Source organism: Apteryx rowi, unplaced genomic scaffold (assembly GCF_003343035.1).
Source record: "Apteryx rowi isolate R43461 unplaced genomic scaffold, aptRow1 scaffold_478, whole genome shotgun sequence".
Lineage (NCBI taxonomy): Eukaryota > Metazoa > Chordata > Aves > Apterygiformes > Apterygidae > Apteryx > Apteryx rowi.
In genome coordinates, this window is record NW_020450736.1 from 399,927 (window position 1) to 421,222 (window position 21,296).

The window sequence follows — 21,296 nt, forward strand, 5'->3', positions numbered from 1 at the left end:
ACCTGCTCTTGCCCAATATTTGAGGTCAAACAGTCCTGGACAGGCTGGTGTTTGGATGACAGACCTTTAAGAAACTGACAGGCACATGCCAAAGTTCATGCTATATTGAACGCTCAGCAGCTACCAGGCCACAGAAAATGAAGAAGAAAAACTTTATTCTGTCCTGTTACTGCTTCTAAACTGATGAACAGGAAACAAAAATAAAAAAAATTAAAAAGCATGCTATCTGTCTCTTGATTGTTATGCCTTGTTTGATAGCCAGTTATAAGAGATTAATTTTAACTAATCAGCAGGCAGTGATCACTTCTAATAGCTTCGATTTGACAGTAATAAGGGAAAACGAAGAGAGTCGACTGTTTGGGAGCCTATCCTCCCTTCTGGAGACCTAACTCATGTAATCAGGTTCAAGAGAAGCGGGACAAAACCCAAAATAGGGGATGGACAGCAGAGGAAACATTTGAAAGGGGACAGAGGACAGCTGCAGAACAGGGTCTCCCTCTAGACCTAGAAGTGGGAAGGTATCGGGAAGCAGGGCTGTCTGTAGACTGCTGTCTTAGTAGCACTTCACTCTTGCTAAGCTTTGCTCTTGCTGTACAGATAAGATAACTCTGTATTTTGAAATGCTGTTTTATGTTATTGTATATTGTATACATAATGATCACTGCTCCTCTGCAGAAAAATCTTCAGAGTGGCCAAATTCAATAGTTCCCACTGAATAGTCACTACTGATAAGCAATATATTTTGGTCAGGTCCCAGTGTAGAGGAACCTAATCAACTGGCTTCTGTTTCAGAACAGGTAAAGATGAGACCTGTCACTAAGGGTAGGATTCATTTAATCTACTTTTATAATTTAAAAGACAGATATTTAATTTAAGCTAGCTGTCYAGGCACAACCAATGGAAAGAGAAGCATCTCCAGGAACTGTAGATATATCTAATAGGATGGAGTGGATCGCCCTCTGGAAGGATCTGGCTCACTACACTGATTATGAAGGGAGACTACAGAGCCAGACAGATTAGACAGCTAACATTCAGATACCTAAAACTGTGATTTTCATGGGTGCACAAAGAGTCCTGAGAAAGCTCAAAGATACAACTAGTCCTGAACTGGTAAATCTGCAAATTCAAGCATTTTAAAACTCATCTTCTGAATATTTAAAAATAACAAGAAAAAATCTATTCAATTTAAAAGAATTATTGTTTTATTAAACAATTATTTCTGTGCTGTCATTAAACTGATAACCATTTTGTGTAACTAACTTCACATCAGAAAAATAATTTAAACTCTTTTGAGTAATAATAGAGAAAACCCAAACATACCCTCAAGCCGTCATGTCTATCATTAAACAATGCCCATATTACCTAAAGCAGAATACCTGTTTTCCTAAGGATCCACACCCTGTGCCTCCCTCTGAAGGAAAAAAAACTACAACAACACCTGGATTAGTAAGATTTCATGAATGCATGGCCTGCAGCAATAAATAAATTTATTAGATTTCTGGCAACACATTCTTAAAATAAACTTAGTAGTCTTCAGGTTTCTGCTCACTAATTCCTTTTGTGGCTCCAGACAAAGACTCCCAAAAAGTTCGCTCCAGCTGAATCGAGGGCAAGGTTTATTTTATTCTATCAGAAAATAACGGGTCTAGCACTGCTTGCTTAGATACTGTCCCATATGGGACTTTCTTCTGGTTTATACCTGTAAAGTAATGCCACACACACATATTAGCTCACAATAAAATTACTGTCATTAAACAGCCTAGTCAAAGTGTTAAATTTGAGGGTCAGAGGGTATCCACAGACTGAGACTTGAAAGTAATCAGTAAGATCAGAAATGTRTACTGAGACCTCACAAATAAAAGACATTCTATTAGAAGCCAAGAGAAATATACTTACAATCAAAATATTATCTTACATATTGTATTATTTTAAAAAATTCCTTTATTCTGGGGAAAGAATCTACTGATTTCCCTTTCTTTAAATCACACTTCCTTAATTTAGGCCCTACTACTGCAAACTCCTTTGTACGTGCCTAATATTTCAATGCTTCCGAGTACTGAGTACATAAGTGGGTGCCATCTGAAACTGAGGCCCTTAATTTTTCATAATGAATTTGAAATAAGTATTTGTGGTAAAATAACTGGTAAACTTCTCTGCTAGATGAACTTTTTAACTCTGACTGTTGAATGTTGTCTTTGCAGAGAATTCCTTTCCATTTCAGATGACAATCCAGACTCATAAATCTCAGATTTACAGCCTTAACAAAAAATGTACGAGAGAAGTATTAAAGACATTGTTGTTATTTGTAAAACCTACCATAAATAAAATGGAACAGCTTTTCCATTTTAACAACTTGACTTCTGGACAGCATTCTTGTTGTAACTGAATGAGCACCTATAGGAAAACTACTCCTTTAACTCCATGTCAAAGTGATTGAACTAGTGTTTTATTAAGAATTTGCTTCTACAGATTTGAATTTTGGAACCTTTTCCGTCCTGGCAATGCAACAAATAAAATGCCCGACTGACTAGAGAAGAACAAATGCCAGGCAGTTTCACTTAATGTTTACTTTTAATTCATTTCAGATTAATTGTACCAGGTAATCTTGAATACTTAACTTTAAATATTACTTGATTGGAGAAACTCCTCTGTGGTGGTTTTGATCCCTTTTAAGCTATGCCAACCCTATAACCTTTTGCAAGTGATTTAACCCTACTCAGGAAGGGCAAAGTAAAAACATAAAAACATACAAAATAAAAACAGCCATTATCGATACAGACAAAGACAATAAAGGGTTTCTTTTTAAACCATTGTAACTTTGCCTTAAAACATGCCTTGCAAAGGAGGTATTCAAAGATATTAGTTCAATAAATCACTTCAGTGATTATAATCCTCCATTCTTATTTTATCTTAAATTCCTATGCTCCTAATGCTGCAGTCACAGTGTATATAATAAAAAATGAGAAAAAAGAAAATTCGGGAGAAGCCCAAAATTCCTTCAAAGATTCACATCAAAGTGTAAAAAATCTGTCTAAATATCAAAATTAAGTACAGAAAAGAAAGTACTTCTGAAATCAGATGCAGAATCAAAACTCCAGAGTAGCAAGATCACTGGGAGTTTCCCAAGAGAACAGCCCAGGCTCAACAGAAATATTGCAGAAGGATGGGGGACAGAAGTGACAGTGAAATTATGACAACTCAATCTTGATAATACATTGTTTCCAACATATTCTTTATCCCTCTCTATGCATATGCATGTAATCTTTACTCATGCTTTGAGACAGTTAAGCAATTGAATGAAAGCTGTCGACAGAAAAACTCCATCTTTAAAATTAAATTTAATTTGTGCTGTTACTAAAGCGGTTCTATGTTTTTAGCACACAAAAGATTTAAAAAATGAATTTATTAAAACACTGTTCACATTTTACTCAGCTTTAAAAGGGATGACAGATTAAAGTATTATTCCATGTCTTCAAGTACCAGCAAAATAGTGCAAAATACCGCAACATCTTGATAATTGAAGAGGCATATTTAAGGGACTGTATTTATATTAGGTTTGGTAAAAATCTTTTTTATAAAATTACATATTGACCTTCAAATACCAAGGTAAGTTTTTTGATGTGCCAAGCTGAAATATACATGGCATCACTCAGGCTTTTGGGAAATCCTTGATCAATATTTCTAAGATCACCCCTCCACACGTACTCCTTCAGCTTTTTCCTAAAGGCAAGGGAGGCAATGTTTCCATCAACGGCAAGTCCAGCTCCCACTGAAACTGCTGGCTATCGCATCCAGACAGCTAAAGGCATGGGTTGATCTGCGGTCCCAAGTTTACATATTTTCCCTCAGCTTTCGTACAGAGACGTGGGGAGGTGTCACCACAGTAGTTTTAACATGCCAACTAGCACAAATGTTTCACATTATGGAAGAAGGTGTTCCCCACCCTTTCTTGAAAGGGAGCAGCATAGCGCTCTCCTGTCGGGACGTGACCTCAGCCTCCCGTATGTCACCCGCCGCAGTTGATAACATCGCTGGCACGTAGAGCAGACTGCTTCCCTGGGTCACAGTGCAACCGGGGCACTTGCGGTGTCCCTGGGAAAACTCCTCTCACCTCAGTCCCCAGAAAGAGAGCAGCAGCAGCAATCCCAACTATGCTGATGAGATGGTGCTGAGCTGTCCGCTCCTACCTCCTCCTTTTGGTTGGCCACATTAAACTTGTGATTTTTAAATCCTTTCTTGGCCATTCAAAACATTTATACCTCCTCCTCCCCCTACAAAAAAATTGATAGTACCTTTGCTACCTATTAGCACAGCTATTACTTGCAACAGGCAGCACCATGCAGGAGACCCAGCCATGGGCCTCAGGGGACTCATCCCACAGGGAACACCAGGAGAACGCCCACAAGTGCAAGGCAGTGAAGAACTGTGGTACAACAAAGGCGGGTGCACAAGGCTGAGGCGACACGATGATGAAGCTCACCAGTTGCTCAAGCAGATTCAAAGGATATCCCAGACAGAATCAGCCACGACAGCTCTCCTGCCAGATAATTTTAGAGGGCTACTCAAATCCTTCTAATAGGTGCCTTCAAACTATTTGTGAAAGCTTTACTCTTTAGGAAAGTGAGCTCTCCCTTGGATGACTGCAAGGGCACTTCTCTCCCTTCTTCCCTTGATTAGAGAGGAAAATTAGGCACTTATTTGCAGGATTGCTTCATTAGAAGTGCGTAAGAGTTAGATGCATAACTTAGATTGACTGGGTTTCTTGCTCTGTTTAATAGGCCTGAACAGGCATGGTTGTCAATCAATTTAATATGAGCAGATGGGACTGCAGAAGCATTTGCCTTCACACAGATAATTATGTAATTCATAAAATGCCACTGATTGTGGGGCCACTGTTTGACATACATGGAAAATGCAAATCTGAGCCCAGCTATGAAAGCTGGATGACCAGCTGGTCAAGTTGAAAGCAATACACTACTGATCCTCCTGTGCAAAACAATCTACTCCAGATAAATGTATATATATTAAAGCAAGATATGGCAGTGACTCCCTACCTGTTTAGAGAAAGATCTGAAATGATATGTGATATATAATAAARCTTGAATCCTTTTAACACTTGCACATGTAACTTTAGTCATACAAATGCCCACACCCTTGCTAATCAATTTGCTATCTGCTACAGGCTTGTCTGTGCTAGAAAAAACTTTCCTACTTTAACCCTTTCAAAGAATCATTATGGCCAACAGGTCAGAATCCTATCTTGCCACTTGGAGGCTGGATACTAGCCTTAGTTTTCCAAAGTATCACCTACAACATAACGATTTTAAGAAGTTTGTTCTTGTCTATTATTTGTCTACCTAGGTCTCTTAGGCCTTTTGTTTGTAAACTGCAATGGATGAAAACAGTATATAAAATCTGAATACATAAAATCTGACTATTATTTTTAAACTGCAGTTCCTTCCCTCTCTCTGCCCCAAGCCAGCAAGTGCAGCTGTATCAGTGTAAAAGTGCTTATCAGTTCATGTTATGACAGGAGTAGTTCCACCTATTCTTGTATAACCATTAATCTGTTAATTATTCCAGTTATTTTTTAGTTATCCTTCACACCAGAAGAGAAGGCAACACCATACGTTACCATATGCATGCAATCATACGTAGACTTTGCTCTTTAAGTTCTCCAGTCCAAACTCACCCAGTCTTCCTAGTAGTTCCTAAGCAAGTTTCATTCCAGTAATGATCTGGGATCTCTATTCTAACATTTAACTCTGTAGGAAATTTGAATTGAAAGGGATTTCTTAGATCACTGTCTCCTGTCCCCTACAGCCAAAGACAGCCAGTGGGGATAACCCTATTTCTGATCATAAACTCATCAATCTCCATCTCTGCAAAGCAGCGACTTCTTGCCATTCTCTCCAACTCCTACAGTTTGAACAGCCCTTCAAAAAGCGGTGACTAAAATTGGGCACTGCAGTCCAGAGGATGTCTCACAATTTTTTTTTCCAAGCATCCTGACTCAAGAATGTCAAGAGAACATATTCTGACCTTGAAAAGTCCTTGTCCAAACATATATCTAAATAATCCTTTGGACATCATTCTGATCTTCTGTTATTAAATTCATATATATATGTTGCAAATTCCTCAACTGCTGGAATTTAAGCAATAGCTCTGTTCTTCACCTCTTCACATACTCACATAGTAGCTTTTTGGAAAGTTAGTGAGACTAATAGTATAACACGTGGGAAAACACCTTCTTTTCACTTTCTTTAGTTAATAAGCAACTTTCAGGGCAAGTTTGATTAAACTTCTTATGTTACAGAACATAGAAGGGAGGGGTGAAATGAAACCTGAGAGTGAACTGTCTCAAAAACTACTTGTTCAATGAAGACACACTTGCTATAATTTAACTTGCAGTGTGTACTGACATTAAAGAGGTCTTTACTTGTAGTCTCCTTGTTCTTTTATTGACAGATATTTCAATTTACAATTAGCAACATGCCTTCATGTACCTTGGTACATGAAAATGGGGGCAAGATACAGTAGTGCATCATGATAGAGACGTGCAAGCCAGCTTCAGCTGAGCCAGTATGTCTACATGGAACAAAGTTTAATGCCACAAAGCTCAGGTCCTGCCAGAATCAATGCTTTTCTAGTTCAGTGCTCTGCCTGTCCTACCTTGCCCTGCTGATTGCTGATTCCTGAGATAGTTCATTAAGATCTACCTTGAGCAACTCAATAAGGGACTGTGCTGCTCTGTAGAAGGAAAAGCTTTATTTTGGCTAGTGGGAAACAAATGAGTTGGGCAGTTTTTATCTTGGGTTCTCTCAGTGTTTTTCCAGTGTGCTCTACAGGTTGACGGATAAACTCTTCGCTTTCCTACCCATCTGTGACCATAAAAAACACTTTCTCTCTGGTCTGTCATCACATGCCCTTCTTGTGGTAAATTCAATAATTGCTTACATGGATATATAGGCCAAATCTTCCATTTATTTTGAAATTTTCATTTAACACTGTTCAACAACTAGAGACAAGCAAGGGTCCCAGAAATATTTGTCAGACAAATTTACAGCCAGTTTTCACAGTAGGAAGCATCCTCACAGAACACCACCTTCTCTGAATCACTTTTTGATAAACAGAACAGGAGCTATTTAAATGTACTGGAGAACAGGATAGAAAACCTCATTCCACTGCTGCAGAATAGTCCCATTTGGACTATGATTGATCTTTTCTTCCTAAGACATCTCAGAACACAGCTACTCAAAAATTGCTGGATAATGAGATTCATACAGTGTATGAAACACAGGAAGTTATAGCCTTTTAGGTTAATCTTTTGCTCCCTTATCAAATATGCAATATGTTTTGAATAAAAAAAATGTTATGCATAAGTGCATGGAAGCCCCACATAATGATGTATTGATTTGCACTACATGTAGGTATTACTTACAGAGATGTTTATAATTCTGGTAATATTCCAGAAAAACATTTAAAGTTTGAACATATCCGTTAATGACTATGCTATATTTCAGTTTTAAAGTAAAACATGTGGTCTCTTCTTAAACCATGCAGAGCTGAGCAAGGCTGGCTTTGTAACATCAACTTTCCACTTTCTGAGGACTGATACAACAACTGACCGTAAAAGCCTTATGTGAGAAAAAGCCTAGAATGTCTGGAGAAGAGCATTCTGTAGACATAACATGTGAAGTCAGACTTGGCATGAGCAAGTCCTTGTGCAAGTAGACTAGAATATATCCGCAGGGAAGTCCTTATATCTTGGGTGATTCTGCCATCTACGCACTCCTTTATGCTGAAAGATACGGTGAAAAGCAGCTATGGTGAAACCAAAACCAAGGACAAAAGAACTAAAGGAATTTCCCCAACACTACTGTTGGCATATCAATCATTCTTCATCATTTCTGAAACTGACTTTTTCTTTTTTTTAAATTAGGTAACTATTTAATGTCCAGTATCTGGAAAGCAGGAAGGCTGACTTCACTTCAGCAAGAGAAAATCACTCCACCTATTTGTTTCTTCCAAATACTAAAGTATATGTTCTCTCTGCTCTGTTTCCCTAAGAGAGCATATTACTTTGAAAATATTTTCTTCTCACAGATGGTCCTACCTGTCATTTTCCAAAACAAAAACAACTGCCCTGCAAGGCAGTCCTTAGTGGCAAAGAACTCTAAGGCTATTCATCTCTTTTGTGCAAATACTGTACCATAATTACAGTTTTAATACTTACTCTCAATAGATTTTTTTTATATCTCACATATTTTATTACCAAACTGAATCTTAAATTCACTTTGCTCCATAATTCGAATTTAGTGTCAATCTGATGCTATTGATTTGGTTTTGATTTAAAATCCAACCTCCTCAGTAGCTTTCAACAGGATGCCAGAAAATCCACTTATGGAGCAATAAATCACAATAAAATGTGACACAAGAAAGGAGTGTTAGAGGAAAAAAGAAAATCATTTGAAAAAACAGAATAAATTTGAACAGGAAATAAAAAAATGGTTTCCTTTATGAGCCTAGTATCAAAGAAAAGAAGAAAGTGTAACAAATACACTTCTGCCAGATCGAAATTATTTAGACCAAGTTTCATCATATAATACACCCCTTCGCTTAGTGTTCTAGTAAACCCCCTGTTTACAAAATTTAAAAAAAGAACTGATATCAATATAAATAGTGCAAAACTTTCTGTGAACTTCTATTCCTGTGAATCCTGTAATCTCACCACCTATAAAGTGATCACTAAAAAAGTGTCCTGTGGAAATTTTATAAAGAAACAAGACAGAATCATAATATATGGTGATGGAAAGACAGCTAAGTCTGATAGGATAGCTAGATGAAAGAGAATATATTTTAATGATGTTTTGAACACCGTATCATTAGTATCAACTACTCATTTTGTAGGTATTTTTATAAAGTATATACAGAAACCCAAAGCATTTTTGAAATCAAAATAAATATAAAAATTAAAAAACATGCTGTTATCAAATTCCCCCAAACAGTATAAGATCTCACAAAATAGATATTAAGTAACAGTGGATATTTATTTCAGGTAAGCATCATGCATCTGTGAGAAAGCATAACCAATGAGCATAATGTTTAAAAACAGGAATTACTCAGTTTTATAGCTCCAAGTACTCATAATATTTTTTGTAATCTCCTCTCATAAAATGAGACTCAGTGAAACACTTTCATATGAAATTTGAAGTCTAGGGGCAGACATTATTTATTAAATATATTGAATTTGAAGTGGCAAAATGATTAAACTTCTCACAATAGGAAAAATATCATGTGACTTCTCGTAACTCTAAGAACCATGACCAAACATTCAATCTCTCTCTCCACAAAACAAACACCAACAAATAAACAACGTGAGGGAGAGGCAGTGGGAGGCATCTTGCAAGGGGATTTGCTAGAGTATCCTTCACCCTGCTGCAGAATTTGATCTCAGAGGTTAAGTGTTTAGGACAGTTTTATTTGTGTCATTGCAGAAGGTAAAAATTGAAAAAGTTTAGATCCTTTACTGTCAGGCAATTTAGAGTATTGGGGTCAATAAGAGAACAGTATGTGAAAACTTTCATTAACTTCCTAGAAAATCTAAATGATATGTCAAGCAAACAGCTTACAGTACTTAGAATTCTTTCAGAGACATACCCAACAAGGTATAAATCTTCTGACTGTATTAAACCTAATATTTATATGCTTTAACCTTTGCCAGAATATTATTATTAACAGGACATGAAAAATTATAAACGTTTATGTTTTTAGTGAATATAATTTCTACAGTTCCCTCCATACTTAGGATTTCAGCATATTCTATTTCAAACACCAAGAGTGAACTCAAGTTCAGCTTTCATTTCTGTGGTTTGAATCTACCTGATAGGCTGTGTAAAATACAATTATCAATAAACAATGTGATATGACTATCAATGTTAACACCGATGTTTCAAGTCACACTCGTGTGGAACATGGAAAATATTATTAATGCTAAAGACCTTCACACCTGGTATACACAAATGATTGATGTGAACATTCTGATCGTGCAGATTTACATTTTTCCACTAAGTTTGGGGAAAAATCTCCTGGAGTTTTTTTCCCAACACTTTAACAGCTTTGTATCTTGTATGTTGTATTTTTACAAGCCATTTCACCTGATGAACCTGAGCCAGATTTTCTTTGTACCATATTAGCTTTACAAAGAAAATTGAGATGCACTTCTTCCATGGAATTCTCTTTCATATGAGATCCCACAGACATGGGATATAAATATGTTCCTACGCTATAAGTCCCTTTCTGTGTGTGTGTGTGTGTGTGTGTGTGTGTATTTATATATGAGGATGTAAGTCTCTGTATACACACACACAAATATAAATGTATACATATATACATATATATACACATACATACATATGCATACACACACACACATATATATATGGAATTACCATATAGGAATGCATAGTGCCTGGAAACTTAGTTAAGCAGTTCATTGAGTACATTGCATTCATTCCATATTCACAAACAATCTACTCCTGTGCAACTTGTTACAGCTCAGCTAAAGCAAATGGAGCAATGACTGTTCAGAAAGATGAAGATATGGCCCCTTATTCTTTGTGCCACTGAGCTTCCACAGAACAGCATGGATATTTATACCACGCACCCATAAATGAGACACACTTCATATCAGCAACACAAATATGAGTAAATCTGTTAACACTACCACACCTGTACAAACTCAMAAACCTTTTTTTAATGTTCATATTATGTATCAGGATTTATCTTTCAGATTACAGAAAAATCAAATCTTTATTTAGAGCTAGAAGAACTTATGTAATGGGCTGAAGACTAATTTTCTTTGGCTGTCTGAAATAAAACAATAATATGGATAATAATATTATGGATAATAATAATATTTCACTTTATGGAGCAAAGTGAAGTAAACTACATACACCCTGAGTCATGTCCTTTCTATCTGCCTTTCACTGGTCTAGAATCAGTGTGTGTTTCCAAGACCCTGATGATCCTTACCTAGGACTGCTGCAGGCTCCCACAACCTACACAGGAGAAACCAGTTCATGCAGTTTCCCAAAACACACAATTACAATATTCCCTTCTGTGAGTAAATCAAGACTGGGTACTCTGTTTTTGGATGAAAAATTTATACTGATCCCTTCCCAACACATTAATGTCAGGCAATGTCTCCTGTCTTCAATAAAGCAGTTTAGGTTGGTATAACACACTGAGGTGTCATCTTCCGTTATTCAGATTTTCACATGGAAAATGTTAAGTCTTCAGACTGAAAAGTATTAGGCCTTTGCTGTTTCGACACAGCTTGACACACTCCTTGCTAGAAACATCCCAAAAAACAAAAAGATTTTGGAGGGCAATGTTCTGGCAAAAAATGTGTTTCTTTACACAAATTTCACCACAAGCAGAAAACCTACTTGGGTGCCTATGGCATTCCTTTTTCTCCTCTAAACATATACACTCACACAACCCTTTGCTGGGATGACAAGACATATATCACAGCAGAGGCCTTTGCTAGGCAAGTATAAGTAGCTCATAATTGTAACCACAGCCTAAATCATTGCCCTTTTACAAGTGGTCTAGGTTGTAGACCTGTTAGTTCTAGTAACTGAAGCTCCTTGTCTGTTCTTGCCAGCAGCAGCTGGAAGTTTTCTCCCACTTTCTCTCTGGGACTCTCTGTGAGACATTATTGCTTTGAATTACACTCACGTTATGTTTTACAGTGTTTTTATGAGAAGCATTTGTTGGGATCCCTTTCACCCAACTTTAGACACTGTAGATATCAGTATCCTAAGCTAGTAATCCTAAGCATCCACTACGGTCAGTGAAGGTCTAGTCAACAGATTGGAATTCTTTTACCTAAAGATAGGTACCCAGAGCCAGCTGAGATGCTTTCAGGCATCTGAGACATCTGCACAAGTCCGGCAGACATGACAGGACCAACAGGAAATCCATGTCCTCCTGCAGGGGCAGATAGAGGTCAGGCAGGTTGTTCGAAGCCTGTCAAAATGCACTGAATGCCTATGCTGAGGCAACTGAATCCTACCCAAAGCTGCCCAGAGCTCACTCTACAGCAGACAGCTACATTTCATCAGCTGAATAGTCCTGCAATTTCCCTGACTGTATTATCTAGATCTTCATGGACCATAGTGTGACCTTAGATGTTTAAACACATTCAGATACCTTCATTTAGACATCTAACTTTGGGCATCTTCAATCTAGCACAAACTCGTACACATTACATTTAAACCTTCTTTTTTTCTGGGATGGGGGGAGGGAGATTGAAGAATAAATCTCATGTTACGTGGAAGATGATTCTACTGCTAGAAGAGAGATTTGCAAGCCCTGTGTCCTGGCTACATAACTGTGAGCTGAATGTCTGGTTGTTTGCCTACATGTAACAGGCAGCCTGAAACAAAACACAGGAATACACCACTGAGAGTGGAGAAGCAAAAGAAGTACTATCCATTTTGGTGTCAGCCTCAGATTGGCTTAAACTGACAGTTAAGCTGCAGCCTTGAGCCATAGGTTCATGTATGCTTTCAACAACCATAAGCTAAGCGCTGCCTATGAAGACAGAGCTCTGCCGCTGGCAGCAATGCCATCTCTTGGTGCTGAAAATGACTCTTACGTAGTCATTTTTGCTGGCATAAATCAGTGTGTAAAAGTGCAAATCTGGTCATTATTCCTAAAAATGTGTTTTCCATATTAATTCCACTAAGAAAAAACTTTATCCCACAGTCTTCTACTTAATGCAGAGTGTAACCAAGAAACACATACTTTGATGCTGACACAAACCACATCACTTTTAACAACATGAAAATGATTCTTGATAGAAGTCCAGAGTTGTTATAGCAACTATTTAAAGAGGTCACAAAGGTTTGAGCCTACAGTGCTTCTCAAGAAAAACAAAAAGCCTATTGATATCCAAGTTTTCATTAAGGTTCCCTTCCATCAGGTCCATTGGCTAGGACAGCAATGTGATTGAAGGACAGAGCTTTTTGAAATGTTGCAGCTTGCTCTTTTTTCTCATTTGTGTGGCATCAGCTTGCATTTAATTGCCTTAGCCCACCAGTCACCCACTTTATAGATAAGAATACATTTCAGAAAATGAGGATTTGATGTCCTAACAGAACCCCCCCCCAACTCTTCCCAGAAAAACCTAACCCTTTAAAAATCCATTCCCTTAAACTTTATGTTTTACATACACACCCATGGACACTTACCTGTAACACATAAAACATATAACAGCCACATATATAACACCCGCAAGAATGAAGTCTACAATGTGTGCAAGATTAAAACATGAAGAGAAAGGAACAGAAGTCCAGTTTCAGTTTCTCTGCAGAAGACCAGAAAATTTGAATTTCTCTTTGATTAGTAGTGTGGCACTGAAAACAATCTGCTAAGTACCAAAATCCAGATAAGCGTTAGGATATACAAAATATATTTTGTTTTTGCAGACCCCGTTAGCTTGTGAAATGTATTAAGGGAGCCACTGCTGAATGTGTCCATAATTGTATACCATTTACTAAACCATTCAGCATCTTGAGCTCCCACAAAAAATGAAAGATGAAGAATGTGGAGCTCATATAAAAAACAAGATCTGTATTTTAGCTGTTTGCTTCTGCAATGCTTCAAATGAGTGCCCCTTACATACAAACTAACTCTGAAAACACACGAGTGACTTTGTTCAGGAGAATACTCTCATTGATATCAAATCTATTCATATAGGTAAGTATTTGAATGGCTGAGCCAATAACAGATACTTACTGGAAAATCCTTTCACTGTTTACTTACGTACTAGAGAATAAACACATCAATGTGACAGATATCAGGGCAAAAGCAGTGAAGAAGCTGCACTCTCCATTTGGGTAAGAAAAAATCTGAATGTGTTCTTTAGTTTTCTTTGTTCCTCTTGGTCTTGTTACAGTAAATGCAACTAACACGCGTATGCACAATATAAACTTCACGTTAACCTCTGGCACCAATTAAACTATCTCAGTATTTCATGTTTGTTCAAGTTCATTTTAAATGCAGTGGTGTTTTAATAGTACATGACAGTGCATGCAAGAGAATCACCATATTCTCTTGCAGGAAGGTCACAGAGGGTATGGAAACAATTTCAGATCTGACTCAATTTCACTGTTTTTTACACTAATCTGAGCCTACAATAAAGCAAGGTTTGCCTCCTGCTTACACAATAACAGTAGGGCACATAAAAATCCATCTTTAAAACATGTACAATCTGCACACAAAATGTGATGGTAATTATTCCAGACATGTAGGGAAATAGGTCTGTGAATAAAAAAAAAAAAAAAGCAATAAAAGCTGAAGGAGATTTATGCAAGTACGAGATATAGGGTTCCAGCATGATGCTTCAGTGTCTCACAATAAGAAGTAAAATAATCAACATCTAGATCACAGGCTTTATTATTTTATCATCTCACTGGTTGTTCTAGTTTTAAGAACTTTATCAGATATTTATCAATTTATATATTAGCTAATTACAGATTCCTTTTATCAAACCCGGCATACTGGCTTCCAGTACCATTTTTAGCTTTTTGATTTCTTTATACAAACTAAAATGAATTCATTTGTATTTTAAAGTGCAAGTAATCCCATGAAATATTTTCTGGATTCAGTTAAAAAAAATACAAATATTAAACACATAATACAATTAGCTAACAAGGCCAAGCATTCTGAAAAGACTCCAGCCCATTCCCTCTCTACTTTAAATGGGGAATTTTCTATTTGTTTCTGGCAAATGTCAGACCACACAAATGGACCTTATACAATAGCCTAGTGACTGGAGTAATTCAGACTTCCCCAGAACAATGATGGAGAGAGAATGAAAGCACCTTGTTTCCACCAACCCAGAAGCTCTGGTCTCATGTAATTAACATAATATTCATCAAATTCAGATGTGAAAAGGCTTCACGGGAAGAGGGCTAGTTTTGCAGTGGGCAGGTCCTCAATATAAAATCGTAAGCAAATTACAGATTGAAGATCAGCGTCAATAATATGAATGTTAACCTAAAGGTAAGAAGTCAGGACAGTCTTTGCTGTAATGACATTACATGCTTTCAGAGATTAACAGTATTAAGCAATATGGCTGCAGCTTTCCTACTCATCATCATCTTCTAAATTGTTTAATGTATCTTCAAGCAGAATTTCACAGTCCTTACCAACACAGTCAGGTTCTAAAACTGTGATCAACTCTCTACATTATCGAGTCACTCCTATCTTCAAGAAAGGCAAGGAGGCAGCTCTGGGAACTGCATGTCAGTCAGCCTCCCATCAATCCCTTGGAAGGTGATGGAGCAAATAATATTGGAAACCATTTCCAAACACATTAACAAGAAGGTGATGGGGAGTAGTCAGCATGGATTTACAAAGAGAAAATCATGCCTGACCAACCTGATAGCCTTCTACAATGAAATGACTAGCTTGGTGGATGAGGGGAGAGCAGTGGATGTTGCTTATGTTGACCTTAGCAAGGTTTTTGATGCTGTCTGCCATGACAACCTTATTGACAAACTGATGAAATATGGACTACATAAGTGGACAGTGAGGTGGACTGAAAACTAATTGAACTGCCAGGATGAGAGGGTTGTGATCAGCAGTACAAAGTCCAGCTGGACACCAGTCACTAGTGGTATCCCCCAGGGGTCAATACTGGGGCCAATACTGTGTAATATCTTCGTTAGTGACCTGGATGATGGGACTGAATGGACCCTTAGCAAGTTTGCAGATGACACAAAACAGGAAGGAGTGGCTGATATACCATATAGTTGCACTGTCCTTCAGAGGGACCTCAACAGGGCAGAGAAGTGAGCAAACAGAAACCTCATAAAGTTCAACAAAGGGAAATGCCAAGTCCTGCCTGGAGAGGAATAACCCCATGCACCAGTACAGGCTGTGGGCAGACAAACACCTGGGAATCCTGGTGGATAACAAGTTGACCATGAGCCAGCAATGTGCCCTGGCAGCAAAGAAAACCAACAACCTTCTGGGCTGCATTAGGAAGAGCACTGACAGCAGGTCAAGGGTGGTGATCCTTCCCCTCTGCTCAGCCCTGGTGAGACCACACCTGGAATGCAGGGTCCAGCTCTGGGCTCTCCAGTATAAGAGAGACATGGACATACTGAAGCGAGTCCAGCAAGGGGCCACAAAGATGATTAAGGGATTGGAGACCTGGGACTGCTTATGTTGGAGAAGAGAAGACTCAGGGCAGATCTTATCAGTGTGTATAAAGACCTGATGGGGCAGGGAGTAAAGAAGACAGAGCCAGACTCTTCTCCGTGGTGTCCAGTGACAGGACAAGAGGCAATGGGCACAAACTGGAACACAATTGAAACACTATTTAAATGTAAGAAAACATTCTTTTACTGTGAGGGTGGTTGAACACAGGAACAGGTTGCGCAGAAAGGTTGTGGAGTCTCCATCCTTGAAGATATTCAAAAGCCATATGGGCACAGCCCTGAATAACTTGCTCTAATTGGCCCTGCTTTGAGCAGGGGAGGTTGGACTAGATGATCTCCAGAGGTCTTGTCCAATGTCAGCTGTTCTGTGACTCTGTGAAGTAATGGGCTGGAAAAGAAATGGATTTGGGAAACAAAACAGTTGATGCTGACACTCCAACATGTATGTTCCAGTGGAAGTTCACTCTGGCCTAGCTCTGATCTAGTTCCAGACACTGAACACACATTAACAGCTGCAGCATGTTAGATGTGCTCCTACAGGGCATCTCTTGGCTTCATTTCTCTGAAGGGCATCAAATTTGTGTGTTCAAAGGCCACTCTGCAACACTAACCGAAGTGTGGAAGTGGAGAAAATTAGGAGATTTCCATCAAAGGTATACTCCTGATTTGACCTAAAATGCTAACATAGACATGTTTATCCTCTTGGGATCTCAGCTGGAGTGATTTCTTGGACAAGAAGGCTAAAGGACACTGGTTATTTAAGCCTTACCATGCCATCATTTATGTTGCTGCTGAAATAAACAACATGACTCTAAGCTAGAGGGCAAAATTCTCATAATGACATGAGATTGGGGGGCATATTATTTACTTTTAGCCATCTAAAAATTTGACAGCTAAGCTCACTTTATAATCTTTAAAGAGAACAAAAGAACAGAGAACAACTCATCATGTTTGTCTTGTCTTAGAAACTCACCTTAGCATGCACTGACCATTTAGACTAAGTGACTAGCTTTTAGATGTCTAGAGTTCAGGGAGATGAATCCAACCCTGGATGATGCAGTAACCAATATCAACCACAGCACAGCACATAAGGATCAGTTTTGCCCAGCTAACTACAGCTGAATCACTGAATGAACGGACGAGGACAACCTATCTCTTCATGTTCATATGGTCTATTTGTTTTTATCCATAAAATACCATATAGGTAGCTAAATTTAAGGTTTACATACTGCAGTCACATTACAGGCTTAAAATTGAGGTGTCAGGTTTTTTTACTGTAAGCAACATAGATTATGTTAATACAAAGAAGTTTGAGCACAGATGTAAAATATATTTTAAGCACTATAAAATGTTCTAATACTTCACTTCTAATACTTCACAAATGATAAAACAATACAATATACATTTTAGTTTTTTATACTGTATATTTTGTATAAGGTTAGCATGGTATAGTGAAGCTCTTGTAAAGGAGTGTAGTGATTGGTACAAATTTTGCATTGTTTAATGAGGGTATTCCTTGAAATTAATCTTATTCCCATGACATGGAAATTTAGACACCAAACTCCTCAATGCAAAGGACAAAATGATATTGTAGAATACAAAAGCATTTCACCTTAGTTAAATAGCTGGGAAGAAAACACTCTGCAGGCTGCATAGCGTTTAACATGTAATTATTACTTCACATGGAAACAAGCCAGATAACCGAAACTTAACATAGAACCTAAGGGAGATAAAATTACAGATAAATTCATTAGTGCTCTAGCCACCATACCTTTAACAGATTTACAGCTGTTAGCAGATAAATAACATGGATGAAAATATGGAAAGACATTCTATTTTAAAAATGAGTTTTTAATTTGCAAGCCTTTCACATGGAATCTAATAAGCTGATCTTATTATACCAACAAATGTCAGATTGTTTTGCCAAAAACATAGCCTCCATTTAGTCTCCCAATTTTTATCTAGATTATATTGTATAATGTACAGAGTAATTTCCTATAGAATAGAGCCAAATTTCTTTCTGTGATTTTTTTAGGCTTCCTTTTGATGTTTAATCATACTTGACTAATATTAATTGAGCAGCAAAATTTATTTTGCTGCAACTTACACTGTGACAAAGCTGCTCTGTCTGCACAGGTGTTAATATTTAAGCAATGCAAGAATAGTGAACAATAGTAGTATTTTTATTAGACCTAATAGAACTAATTAGATTTAATTGAATCAAGTGGGACATTTCTAGGCATACAAAGCAATAGATCTGAAGAAGGCCTTTTGTATCCTGCAAAAGTGTATCTGTTTCTTCTATTTACAGTAGTTATATTATTAATAACCTCAAAGCTAGTAAGAGATGCCATCTTTGCAAAAGCCTTCCCATGGCATCCTTGTATTCATATTAAATATGACTAAGTGGGAAAGACCAGATAAAAAATATTACAAATGATCCAAGGCTAAAATCAGGCAGCTCTGAGTATTTGTATTTCTGAATGTCCTTCTTTTGTCAATTTCTAGTTATTTGGCCATTTTAGAATCACCTGTTTCCATATATTTTGGATTTTCTTGGTGAAACAAATCTGTTGAAGATATCATGAATTAAAATAGGTAAATGATATTTTGGTTACAGCAACAAATGAAGACCAATGCAAAATTCAGAAATGTAAAGGCAAGACAAGACCCTAAGTTTCTGCAGGGCTTTTTTTCTTATGAGACGCTGTATTCACTTATTTCACATTCCCAACACAAAATGCACAGCTTCCAAGCAAGACCTGATTAACTCTTCCTGAAATTGCAGAACTGAAGAAGACTGAACAAGTAAGGTTGGAAATGATGAGGAATTATCTGTTCTACAGGTTCATGAAGACCATGTTGTTAAGCTAGCTTTCACTCTCAAATTTTAGAGGAAGACAAAGAATAAGATACAGTAAGTTCTAATGAAATTATTGTTTGCTTTGGAGTTCTTGTAATTGTATATGAATATTGGAATCCTGTGTCATTTATCTTACCACAGGTTTTTAAGAGTCATTGATAAAAATGGTGAGGTTTACTTTTTTTTCACTTTGTGGTCAAGTATGACAGAGAAGAATGATATCAGGAACCACTGTACACAATGCCTGTATCTTCAAAGGAATAAGAGAGAGCCTCCTTCTAGAACTATTACTGCTCTTTACATTGCCTGGTAAAGAAATCTTCAAATTGCTCTCCAAGTCAGCACTATATTAATCTAAAGAATATTTGACGAGCTAATGCCAAGAAGGGCCAGCTAGCACAGTTTCTGTCAGACCAGTGCATTTTTTGGCCATGGAATAATAACCACAGGGTCAAGTGAAGTTCAGTATTCTTATCATACCCATGAACTTAGTTGCTCAAGTAAATGCACTGATATGAAGAACCCTTGAGTCTTTTTGAACCCCAGGAAAAGGAAATAGTAGCACCCACCAAAAACACAACAAAAAGAGCTTCTTGCAGATTTTCCCAGCTGAGCACTTTTTTTTTTTTTTAATTAGAAAACAGAGGTTAGTCAAAATTGAGTCACTTAGTGATAACACGTAATCTTTCAGTAAATCTTCCGATGGAATAAGGGTTTGCTTCCAAAACAGTCAGTTAACATGGCTTGCAGCAGCTCAACTACAGAACAGTCACTTTCAGATCCTGAAACCAGTTGAAAACCCAGACTGCTTAAAAGGGGCAGTTAGCTGAGCTGGGAATCAGGGAATGTAATGAACTGGCTGGACTAGAAATCAAGAACTCCAGAAAGCCTAGTTCTGAGCAGACCACAAGAGAATGATGCCTTAAAGCTTCAAGTCTTGAAAGTGGACCCAGAACAGAGGTGTGAAGCTGATATATGTCCCTGCAAGTTTCAGAGCTGCTGGTTACTTAGGTTGCCTAAGTTCTCTCTATTGTCAGTGGAGAGAGAGAGGTGTTTCCAGTACGTGATACAACCTACCTGTCTTAAACAACCTTTATCCTAAACCCAGATGACAGTTTATCAGCCTGAAAAGATGAAGTAGGGAAGTCTTACGGGCAAGCAGATGGCAGGAAGCCCTGTTTGTAGATATCATTGCATGAGAAGTGACATCTCTGAAGGAAGTGAAAGCACATATTGCATTGAGCAGTTGTGAGCAAGTGCCTTTAACCAAAGAAATTATACTGTGACTACAAGTTCTAAAGCAGTTTTCAATGTTTGGCCAGGATTGAACCTAGATTTTGTGTCTAAGACACTAGCTTTGAAAAATGAACTTGTATTTGGCCTGCATTTGGTTTTGACGATGGTAACTTGGGTACAGAAGATACTCCGGGTGGTGGCTGGTTAGAACTGATATGTCAAGAACAGGTTTCTTCAGTAACAGCTTGTTTTGCCTTACATTTGAAGGAAGAAGGAAGGATTATGTCACTGAATGAGGCATTGTTCACATCAGAAAGTAATTGCAGAAGATATTGTTACATTCATTTCTGTCACTTCTCTCTTGCTTGCAGTGATGTATCCGTCTCTAACAGGCTGCCTTCAGCCCATAGGAAATGCCAAATGATACTAAACACTGCCATTCATCTGACCAGAACTGTCTTTCATGTTTCCATCCAGTCTATGCACTAATCTTTTTGCTGACTTTCCACTGAACTTTGACTCAAATTCAAATCAAAAAACTTTTCTCATCGTCAAGGGGCTTATTATTGTGGACCCAGCATATTTAAAAATTTGCTTGAAGTTTCAATTCTGTTGGCAATGCAATACTCCTCAGGCACAACGGATTTTTTTCTCCTGAAGGTAAAGCCTGTCTGTGTAGGAGACAGAGCTTGCTTGGGAGCTGAACTGAGTTTGTGAAATGAACTCCACCCAGCAAAGAAGAACCATCACAGATCTTCCAAACTGAGTCAGAGTACACATCTTTGGCTTGCCTTTAACAAATATATAGTTTATACCTTAAATAACAAAGCACTAGGTTGCACTGCACACACTGTTCAGCCCCCAGGAGAGGCTGAGAAAAAGAACATTTTGTGACAGATGCTAATCATGTTAGTTCATGTACTACTGGAAGGTGTTTGGATGCAAGAAGAATGGGGTGG

General features: G+C 37.8%; 1 protein-coding gene across 1 annotated transcript in view; it reads right to left on the reverse strand.

Annotated features, from left to right (window-relative positions):
• The window catches only part of FREM2 (FRAS1 related extracellular matrix protein 2), a 143,208-nt gene that overhangs the window by 71,539 nt on the left and 50,373 nt on the right, over nt 1-21,296 (reverse strand). The window lies entirely within an intron of this gene.